Source organism: Meriones unguiculatus, chromosome 9, assembly GCF_030254825.1.
Source record: "Meriones unguiculatus strain TT.TT164.6M chromosome 9, Bangor_MerUng_6.1, whole genome shotgun sequence".
Classification (NCBI taxonomy): Eukaryota; Metazoa; Chordata; class Mammalia; order Rodentia; family Muridae; genus Meriones; species Meriones unguiculatus.
Window position 1 is genome coordinate 65,136,516 of NC_083357.1, and position 8,994 is coordinate 65,145,509.

At 43.6% G+C, this 8,994-nt stretch overlaps 1 pseudogene; it reads left to right on the forward strand.

The window, feature by feature from the left end:
* Positions 1-6,810: 6,810 nt before the first annotated feature.
* LOC110547747 (solute carrier family 25 member 3-like) lies at positions 6,811-8,994 on the forward strand (annotated as a pseudogene).

Below are 8,994 nucleotides of genomic sequence, written 5' to 3' on the forward strand. Positions count from 1 at the left end.
TTTTTTTTCATGGCCTGGTTATTGTCTAGAAATACATTCTTGGTTGCTTTTGAATTGGATACTCTTCAATTCCCGGGCATAGTGAGTGTGAGACAGAAAATGCAGGTTTCTGGTGTTACAGTCTCGGAAATGAAGATGGGTGAAGGAGGCAGAGAAAGTGAGGGACTCCTTACTACTTACAACAGGAGGGGAGCAAGGAAAGGCTCAGCCTTACTTGGCAATTATAAGCTAAGGGTCTGCCAGGGACAAGAGGCCCAGCCCATTCCAGGGTCTTCCATCTCCCTACATCCTTCCCACCCCTGAACTGATCTCAAAGGTTGGTAAAGGGCTTTTGTAAAGAGTTCTGTCCCTTGTCTGGTAGGGCCATTTGGTTCTTCCCTTTATCACAGTCTGTTGTCCAGGCTGAGCTATAAAAGTCAGAAAGAGCTATAAAGGCATATGGGGTCTGCAGGACAGATCCCGAAACCTACAGAGGTCCAGTTCCCCATCTGACTTCGTTCCTGTTTTATACCTAGGCCTTGGCACGTGCTTCTTGTGAGACCAGGCTCCTTCTGTACATCTTCTCTGCTTTCAAGTTGAGGTGCTAGGAAACATGGAGTGGACATTTTATGGCCTTTGCATCTGTCCCAGGGTGAGCTTGGCTGAGGCTCTGCACTGTCAACAGTTTCGGTGCCTGGGGGCTCAAGGGTCGAAGGCAAGTATGGTGCATGAAAGGACTCAGGCCCTCAGAATACATTGATTGGCTAGTTTTTGACATGATGCTTTCTAGGGTCAGGCTTGGGGGAATTACAGTCGGCCACCTCTGCCAGGAAGGACTCCAGGAGGGAGATACCACTCGTGTTTTGTTCATTCACTCATTTACCAGAGACTTTCTGAGAAGCCATGATGGGCTGGCCACATTGCTTAGGTTCTAGACTACTGTACAATACAAAGGTTTTGCTTTCATAACAGTTTTGTTGAAAGAATAAATTATATGGCAAGACATATAGACTATAATGAACAATGAAGTATTGTAAAGAGAATGGAAGCTGGGTAAGAATCTGGGGTGCTTGGCTTCTCTGTTAAGGTGGACATTGCAAGTGACCAAGATACACAGTGGAAAGCCATGTCTAATGGGTGAAGTCCAGTTCAAAGGCCTGAGGTGGGAGCGTGGTCTGTATGCTGGAAAAAGGACAACGAGGATGATGTGGCCGTAGCAAAATAGACAAGGATGAATTTTCTGGAAGATGAGATGTGGGAAAATGGAGTCAGCATGACTCCGAAGTTTCCATGTGAGAATCTGTATTAGCTTTCCATTATTGCAGCAAACAGCTGAGACAACCACCTTAAATAGAGGAGAAGGTAACTTTGGTCCATTGATTCAGAGGTTTTTGTTCCTAGTGAGTTGGCCCTGCTGATTTTTGAGCGTAGGTGGGACTGTGTGTGACAGGAAGTGTGTGATGGAACACAGCCGTTCACATTTTGGTGACCAGGAAGTAGAAAAGAAAGGAAGGGGCTGGAGTCCTAGTATTGTCTACAAATCCCCGCACCAAATAAACTATCCTTCTCCCACTGGACTGTACCTCTTACTGGCCAGAAACCCCAGCAACTTAATGAGTTGAGGGACTGTGGTGGTTTGAATAGATATGGCTCCCCACAGACTTATGTGTTGGAAGCTTGATCATAGGGAGTGGCACTATTAGGAGCTGTGACCTTGTTGGAAAAAGTGTGTCACTGTGGAGGTGGGCTCTGGGGTCATATATGTGCAAGCTACACCCAGCGTGGCACATACTCTCCTTCTGCTGCTTTTGGATCAAGATGTAGAAACCTCAGCTTCTTCTCCAGCACCATGTCTGATCAAGCCTTCAACATAGAGACCTTTGGGTGACAGATAGCCAAAGTATAAATAACATGATGGGATGGAGTTTCCATTTGATGGAGTGGGGACAGTGAATATGTGCCAGGTTGCGGAACTGAGGTAACAAGGGGCCAGGCTTTGTGTACCAGTCACTTCGGGACACACTCAGATATACGTAGTGGGAGCTTGCTGATAAAGATTTGAATTTCATTAGCGTTTGAAATTCTTCCTTAACCCTTTTAAAAGTAAGAGTTCCTTCAGTGAGGTGTGCTGGTGACACTTTCAATCTCAGCACTAGACAGGGTGACACGCCAGGATTTCTGTGAATTTGAGACCAGGATGAAGCATGTAGTGAGTGTGAGTCAGCCTGGGCTACGAAGCATGGCCTTGTCCCAACCAACCAACCAACCAACCACACAGAAAATATAGAACGATCTCTTTGAATATGAAGTATCACAGAATCAGGAGTTTCAGGATTATGAAAACTCAGGGGATGGCTCAACAGCTAGCTGGCTAGCTGAGTGCCCTTGCATCATAAAAAAAAATAAAAATAAAAAACCTGTTTAATGTTTGAGGAAAATGAGAGTCAGAAGAGAAAAGGACAGTGTAATTGTCGATGGTGGGACTTGAACTAGAGTTTCAGTACATTTGCCCGTAGGATACTGTTCTGACTGCTGAGAAATGCTGCTTTCATTCTTCCTGCTCTTGTTGGTAGCAGGGAATATGGTATACTATGTACGTATGCTGCCTAAAATGGTCCTTTTTCAGCAGCATTGGAGCAACAGAGAACAGGTCTGTGCTGTGTAGCATGGAACATTTTTTTTTTCCATTTCCCACTGACCTTGGTGCTAATGCTAGATTTAGCTCTAGGTACTACTTACTATCTATATTCTTGGAAGTAAGTGTATGAGCCATTAGGGAAACTGAGAATTTCAGTTTTATCTTGTAGGGTTAAATCACGTGAAACAAAGCAAGCTATTGCTTAGTGAAGCAATTGATCATAATTTCTGAGGAGCAAAGGCAGATCTTCTGGCCAGGAACAGCCTGGCGGTAAGGCATCATAATAAGAAAATGACTTATTAAGTGTAAGATTTAATGGAAGGGAGAGCATGGGCAGCCCCAGGCTCTGTTATTTGTAAAGGTGCATTTTGCCACTTAAGTCGGCAAATGTGTTTTACGTCTCTGTGATCAGGCTTGATTTCTCTTCTGTCTTCATTCCCCTGCCCATATGGTACCAGCTTCCCATCTGTCAGTTTCTCTGAGTCTTCATAGTTGAGATATTAATTTGGGTAGTAATAAAAATGGTCACGGTGGTGGTTTGAATAAGAGTGGCCCTCATAGGCTCATGCATATGAATGCTTGGTCATCGAGGACAGGCACTACTTGAGAAGGACTGGAAGGTTGTGGCCTTGTTGGAGGGAGTGTGTCACTGGGGTGTGGGCTTTGAGGTTTTAAAAGCCCAAGCCGGGCCCAGTGTCTCTTCTCTTCCTGCTTCCTTTGGCTCAAGATGTAGAACTCTCAGCTACTTTTCCAGAACTGTGTCTGCCTGTGCGCTACCATGCTCCCTTCAGTGATGATAATGGACTAAACCTCTGGAACTATAAGTACACCTCAAGTGAGTGCTTTCTGTTATAAGAGTTGCTGTGGCCACAGTGTCTCTTCACAGGAAACAAACAAACAAACAAACAAACAAACAAAACACTGGCTCAGACAGTCATTAACATCACAACTTAAAAGGATAGTGTCTCCTTTCTTATCTTGCTACTATGGGGTAAGGGAGCACACACTCCACATTAAATAAGAAGCACCGGGTCTATGGCAAACAGTTTCCCTTGAGTTGTCATGTCCATTTTAATACCTCATGATAATTTCCATGGCTGGGTCAGTGCTCTTATCCTCTTTCCTAAGCCTTCTGGAGCCTTCTCTGCTAGTTTCTATATCTGCTAACAGGCAGGAATTTTATTTACCTGGTTTCCCAGTCCAGACACTCTGGTGTCACCTCTGATTTTATTCTTCAGGTCTCGACTTCAAATCCCATGGTTTTTAGTTTCAAAATGGAGCCCGGGACTTCTCCTCCTCAACCAAGCCATTATTTTGTTTGTAGGCACCACAACCTTTTACCCAACCATTGTAATAGTAGTGTAAGTGGCCTTTCCTTCTTAGCTAATCTTAGCCCACACGCTTCAACAAAATAAGCAGAGATAATCTTTCAAAGTTGATCAATTACATTCCTTTACTCAAAACCTTCCAAAGCCTTGTACTTACTGAGACCTATAAGGTCCTCCTGTAGACCAGGCCCCACTTTCCTCTGACTTCCAACTTGCCCCTCATCTCTTCCTACCAACCAGTTCTCTTCCTTATTTTGCAAACACACTACACAAGTTTTCGCCTAGAATCTTTGGACTTGTTCTGTCTGGAACGGATTGTCTCATAGCTTTTTGTGCCTTTCTTTGATAGGCTGTGAGTCACATGGACGTCTTATATATGCCAATTCTCTGTAGCTGAAGATTTTGTATTCACAGATATGATGATAACAAACATAGATACGATGATAATCATGTCCGGCCCAGCTTTGGACTGAGAGAATCTATGAAGAGACATGGCCAACAGATGCGTATCCTTCTGCCTGCACAAGCCGCCGCTCGCCCTTTGTTTTCAAGCTTCTTGCTCTACTCCCTGATATTCCCCACTCTCCCAGCCGTTTCTCAACCTCTCAGGTTGTTTTCTCTTTTCAGATTTTCCAACACTCTTCTGCCCACATCTTGACCTTTGTCACTGGTGTTTATTTTACCTTGTGCCAATTTTGAACCCCAAACAATCCCGGCACAGATTGCTTACTCTGACTCAGATTTAAGTGGGATGTGTCAAATATCAACTCACTCAGTGCTAGTGTTGGCAAGGTCCTCTGCCTCAGCTCAGTGCTGGCGGCACAGTCATGGTGAGGTCTGTAAGAAATGACAAGTGTGTCACCGTAGTAAAGGTTATCATTCTCAATCAGATGTATGCTTACTTTCACGCTCTATAATTTGAAACTGTAGTATAAATAAACTTGAAGCCAATGAAGCAATAGACTGGCTACTGAGATCATGGGAGGGAACTATCTGGATGGTAGGACATGAAGAATGCTAAATGCCAAGTGACATGTGGTCACCGTGAATTTGAAATAAAACAGGGTAACAATTATAATACACTCATACTGAGTGGGTGGGATTCTAAATGATGTATTCAGAATGGCCAAGCCATTTCCAACTGGTGTGTGAAAAAATAATGAAAAAAAATGTTAGAAATACTCTGAAATACAGCAGAGATGAAGAGAGACAGAAATATGGAAATTGTATAACACCAACATGCTACATCTACATCAAATATCTATGAGTCTAGAATTTAAAGTGTAAAGTATCTCTTTTTAAAAATCAGTCTCAGAGAAATGCACCTGCTGGTGACTGTCCTCTGACCTAGGTAAAACACTTCCCAGGTTCTATTTCTGCAGACTGAAAAGAAAGAGCCCAACACCTGACTTACGTATTGTGAAGCTCAGATAGGATAGCATATCTAAACCTACTTTCTAAGCTGGAAGGAAACACACATGCTTTAGGCTTTTGACGAGTAGGCAGAGCTACAGAGATGGAAGGCACTGCAGAGCAGAGAGCTCCCTCTGCTTTGGCCCTTCTTCAGCATTAGCAGCTAATGCTGAGGAAGAGCCAGCGTTGTCTGTTGGGTGACTATGCTTGACCTGATGCCCACATCTAACTCTCAAAGATGAAAGCCTGGAATGAGGCAAGTGCTATTGGTCCCAACAGGAAACATGACGGTTTTCATGGCAAGGGTTAGTCCTCAACAGGCTGTTTCTTGAGCATCACCTTGTCGTGGGTAGCGGCTGCTCTGGACTCTGTTGCATTCTGATTACTTAAGGAATTTGCATCCATTTCCTGTCATTGCTTCTGTTCTGCAATACAGGAAGGCACCTTCACCTCAACTCAGGTAGAGAACAGCTAGACCTACCTCAGGGATTTCTGCTTCATTGGTGAGACTTTAATTTGTACATCTTCGAGGCCCGGATACACAATTTTTCTAGAGACTCAGACAGAGTAATCAAGATTCATTCTTCTATAAGCAAGATCTCATTGGACACCAACATCTGTGTTCTTAAAAGCTATGTTGAACTTCCTTGATTGTTACAATTGTCTGCCCACACTTGATGGCAGAGCCAAGTAAATAATGCAAAAGACTGTGTGTGACTAGGGTTTTCTCTAAGTACCGTGCTAACTGATTGCATCGCTGGAGCATCCATTTTCAAGGTTTTCAATGCAACATTCCAACCCAGTTTTTATAATGGCAAGTTGGAGGCTTTTGGTTCTACTGTTGTGTACAAAGAAGGACGGGAACATGGACTCATGGAAAGGCATCCAGCGTTGTCAAGTATGTTGTGAAGACATGCCAAGCCCTCAACCACAGGGAATGTCAGCTTCCCAGTAAAATGTATGTAACGCCCTCTTCTCTGACAACATGGAGTTAAGGAGTGTTACTGTGGACAAGATCCAGTCTTTAATGCTATCATCTCTTCTTGGCCCTTAACAAATCTTTATTTATATTAAGGATTTCCCCTTCTTGCCCTCTCATCTTCTCCCCTCCCCGTCTCTCATCACCAAGAGATAGTTGGGGTACGTTGGGGTGATGTTGCTTACTTTCCCTTTTTTTTTAATTTCTGTTGGTAGAGATATTTGTTTCCCAAGCAAAGCCTCTGAATCAATTCCCAGCAAAATATTGGCAAATGAATTTACTCAATGCCAAGGAGAGGTTAACAAGTTTTGAAGTGTTTGGTGGCATGCTTCATGGGTGACTGCTGAAGGGTGGATGAGCCTCATCTCTCCAAATGTCAGGACAATGTGATTTCTTCTAATTATAAGCTCATCCTGGCCTGCCAAAGAGAATGAACTCAGTGGGTGGACGCAGCTAACTGTGTTCACAGGGACATGGTGATTATTAAGCTTCGCAACAATGCAACGGAAATCTCAGCCCAGGCTGTGGAAGCAACAGATGACAGTGGGTGGGATGTTGAAGTGACTTATTCAAATTTGTCCAGATTTTTTGATATTTTACATTCAAGCCAGGCTTTATCAGAACTGTCTGAGCTTGTTGGGTTGCTAGCCCATAAAAATAAGATTTATTGGACACTTGGTCATTATTAATCATTCCTGGGTATTTTTTCTTGTGTCAGTCCCTGAAGAACAAGGTGTTTTTTTGGTCACAAGGTGATATGTAGAAACACAGGACTTTATGCTATGGGCTCATCTATAGGTGACTAACAAATAGAAACATCCATTTTATTATTTCTTTTAAATCTAATTTCTAACTTATAAGTCTAAAAAATTGAAACATGGACACAGAGTCTCCCCAGCACCAGTTAGAGTCTTGATATATCTGGCCCTAGGTTTTTCATAACGTAATGACTCTCACACACAAACACAGGCTAATGGCACCCAATGCCCAGGGGACCTGATTGTTGAATGAAATAATTCTACCAATCCTGTAACAATGTGCTTTTCATTACTGTTTTGGACTCTTTAAATTTGGGGACAGACCTTCACCTCTCTGAAGGTCCATTCTGGGGACTGTTAGACTCCAGTCAGATTTGCTCCAGGAGGGTAGAAGTTCTGAAACTTAGAGATTAGAAAACTTGACAAATGCTATCAAAGCTTCCTGTGGGAACAGTTTGTTCCAAAGAGCTCTTCAGTTACATTTAGGCATGAGGAGGGTGGGCTAAGGAGGAAAAGTTAATCTAGCCTTTAGGATTCTGGACTGAAGTAGCTCATAGCATGTGGACATCAATGTGAAGATAGGTAACCGTTGGCTGAAGAGACGGCTCAGCATAAGAGCACCTGCTGCCTATGCAGAGGACCCAGGTTCCCTTCCAGTGCTCATGTGACTATTGAAAAGTGTCTCCAGTCCAGTTTCAGAGGATGCCATGCTCTCTTTCTGGCCTCTGTGGGTACAGCGCACACATGGTACCTGGGCATATGTAGGCAAAATAAATATATAAATAAAAAATAATATTCACTCTTCTATTCCTTGAATCTTTGTCATTGCAGAATTTTTTATGTGTAGCTCTTGAAGACTCAGCAATTTAATAAATGTGAACATTTTAGTCTTCACTCTCGAAATAATAATATCAATGGGAATTTGCCATTTATTAGGGACCTAGGACTTAAAGTTATCTGTTCTATGAGTCCTACATCTATCATTTTATTTAAGTCATCCTGAAATTCAGTATAAAAGGAATCAGGCAACTTTGATCAGAATGAAGCTTCGCAGAAAGGGCAAGGCACGGTTCATCAGTGCGACATCGTTTAAAATAATTTGTGTCTTCGAAGGGGAGGGGGCCATTCCACCTCCGTGAGGAGCAGCCCTGCATAGAGAGCAGTTGGGTGTTCTCCATATCAGGCAAGATACGGTCTCATCCTTGTCTTACCAGGCAGTGGCAAACCTCTTCAAAGCTCCGCACCTGCAGCTGAGGCATGACCGGCTCTCAGGCCCCTGCAGCCCCACCTCCCCTTGCCTGGCCCCAGTGCTCTTGCCACCTGCTGCCACTGCCTTGGAAGAGTGCACTTGTGAATTTGGGCCCATGGAGTATTAATGCACTGTGTGGCTTTGGTGGGGTCATAGGTCGTGGGGTACTGCCGTTGTTCCCTTGGATTTTGTAAAATGCCACATGCAGGTGGACCTTCAAAAGTGCAGGGGCATGTTTGATGGTTTCTCTGTTATACTGAAAAGATGGTGTTTGTGGTTTGGCTAAAAGATGGACTCAACTTTGATTGGTTATTTTACACAAGGGCTCTGCAAGTTTTTTTAATGAAGTCTTCAAAACCTTATATAGCAACATGCTTGGTGAGGAAAACACCCATCTATGGCACACAGTTCTATATTCGGCTGCTTCTGACAGTGCTGAGTTTTTTGCTGACATTGCCCTGGCTCCTACGGAAGCTGCTAAAGTTTGCATTCAAACCCAGCCTGGCCGTGCTAACGCGTTGAGGAAAGCCATTCCTCAAAATGTATAGAAAGAAAGGCTTAAGTGCATTTTACAAGGGCATTGCTCCTCTGTGGATGAGACAGAGCCATACACTGTGATGAAGTTCTGTAGGCCATCTATGACTCTCTAA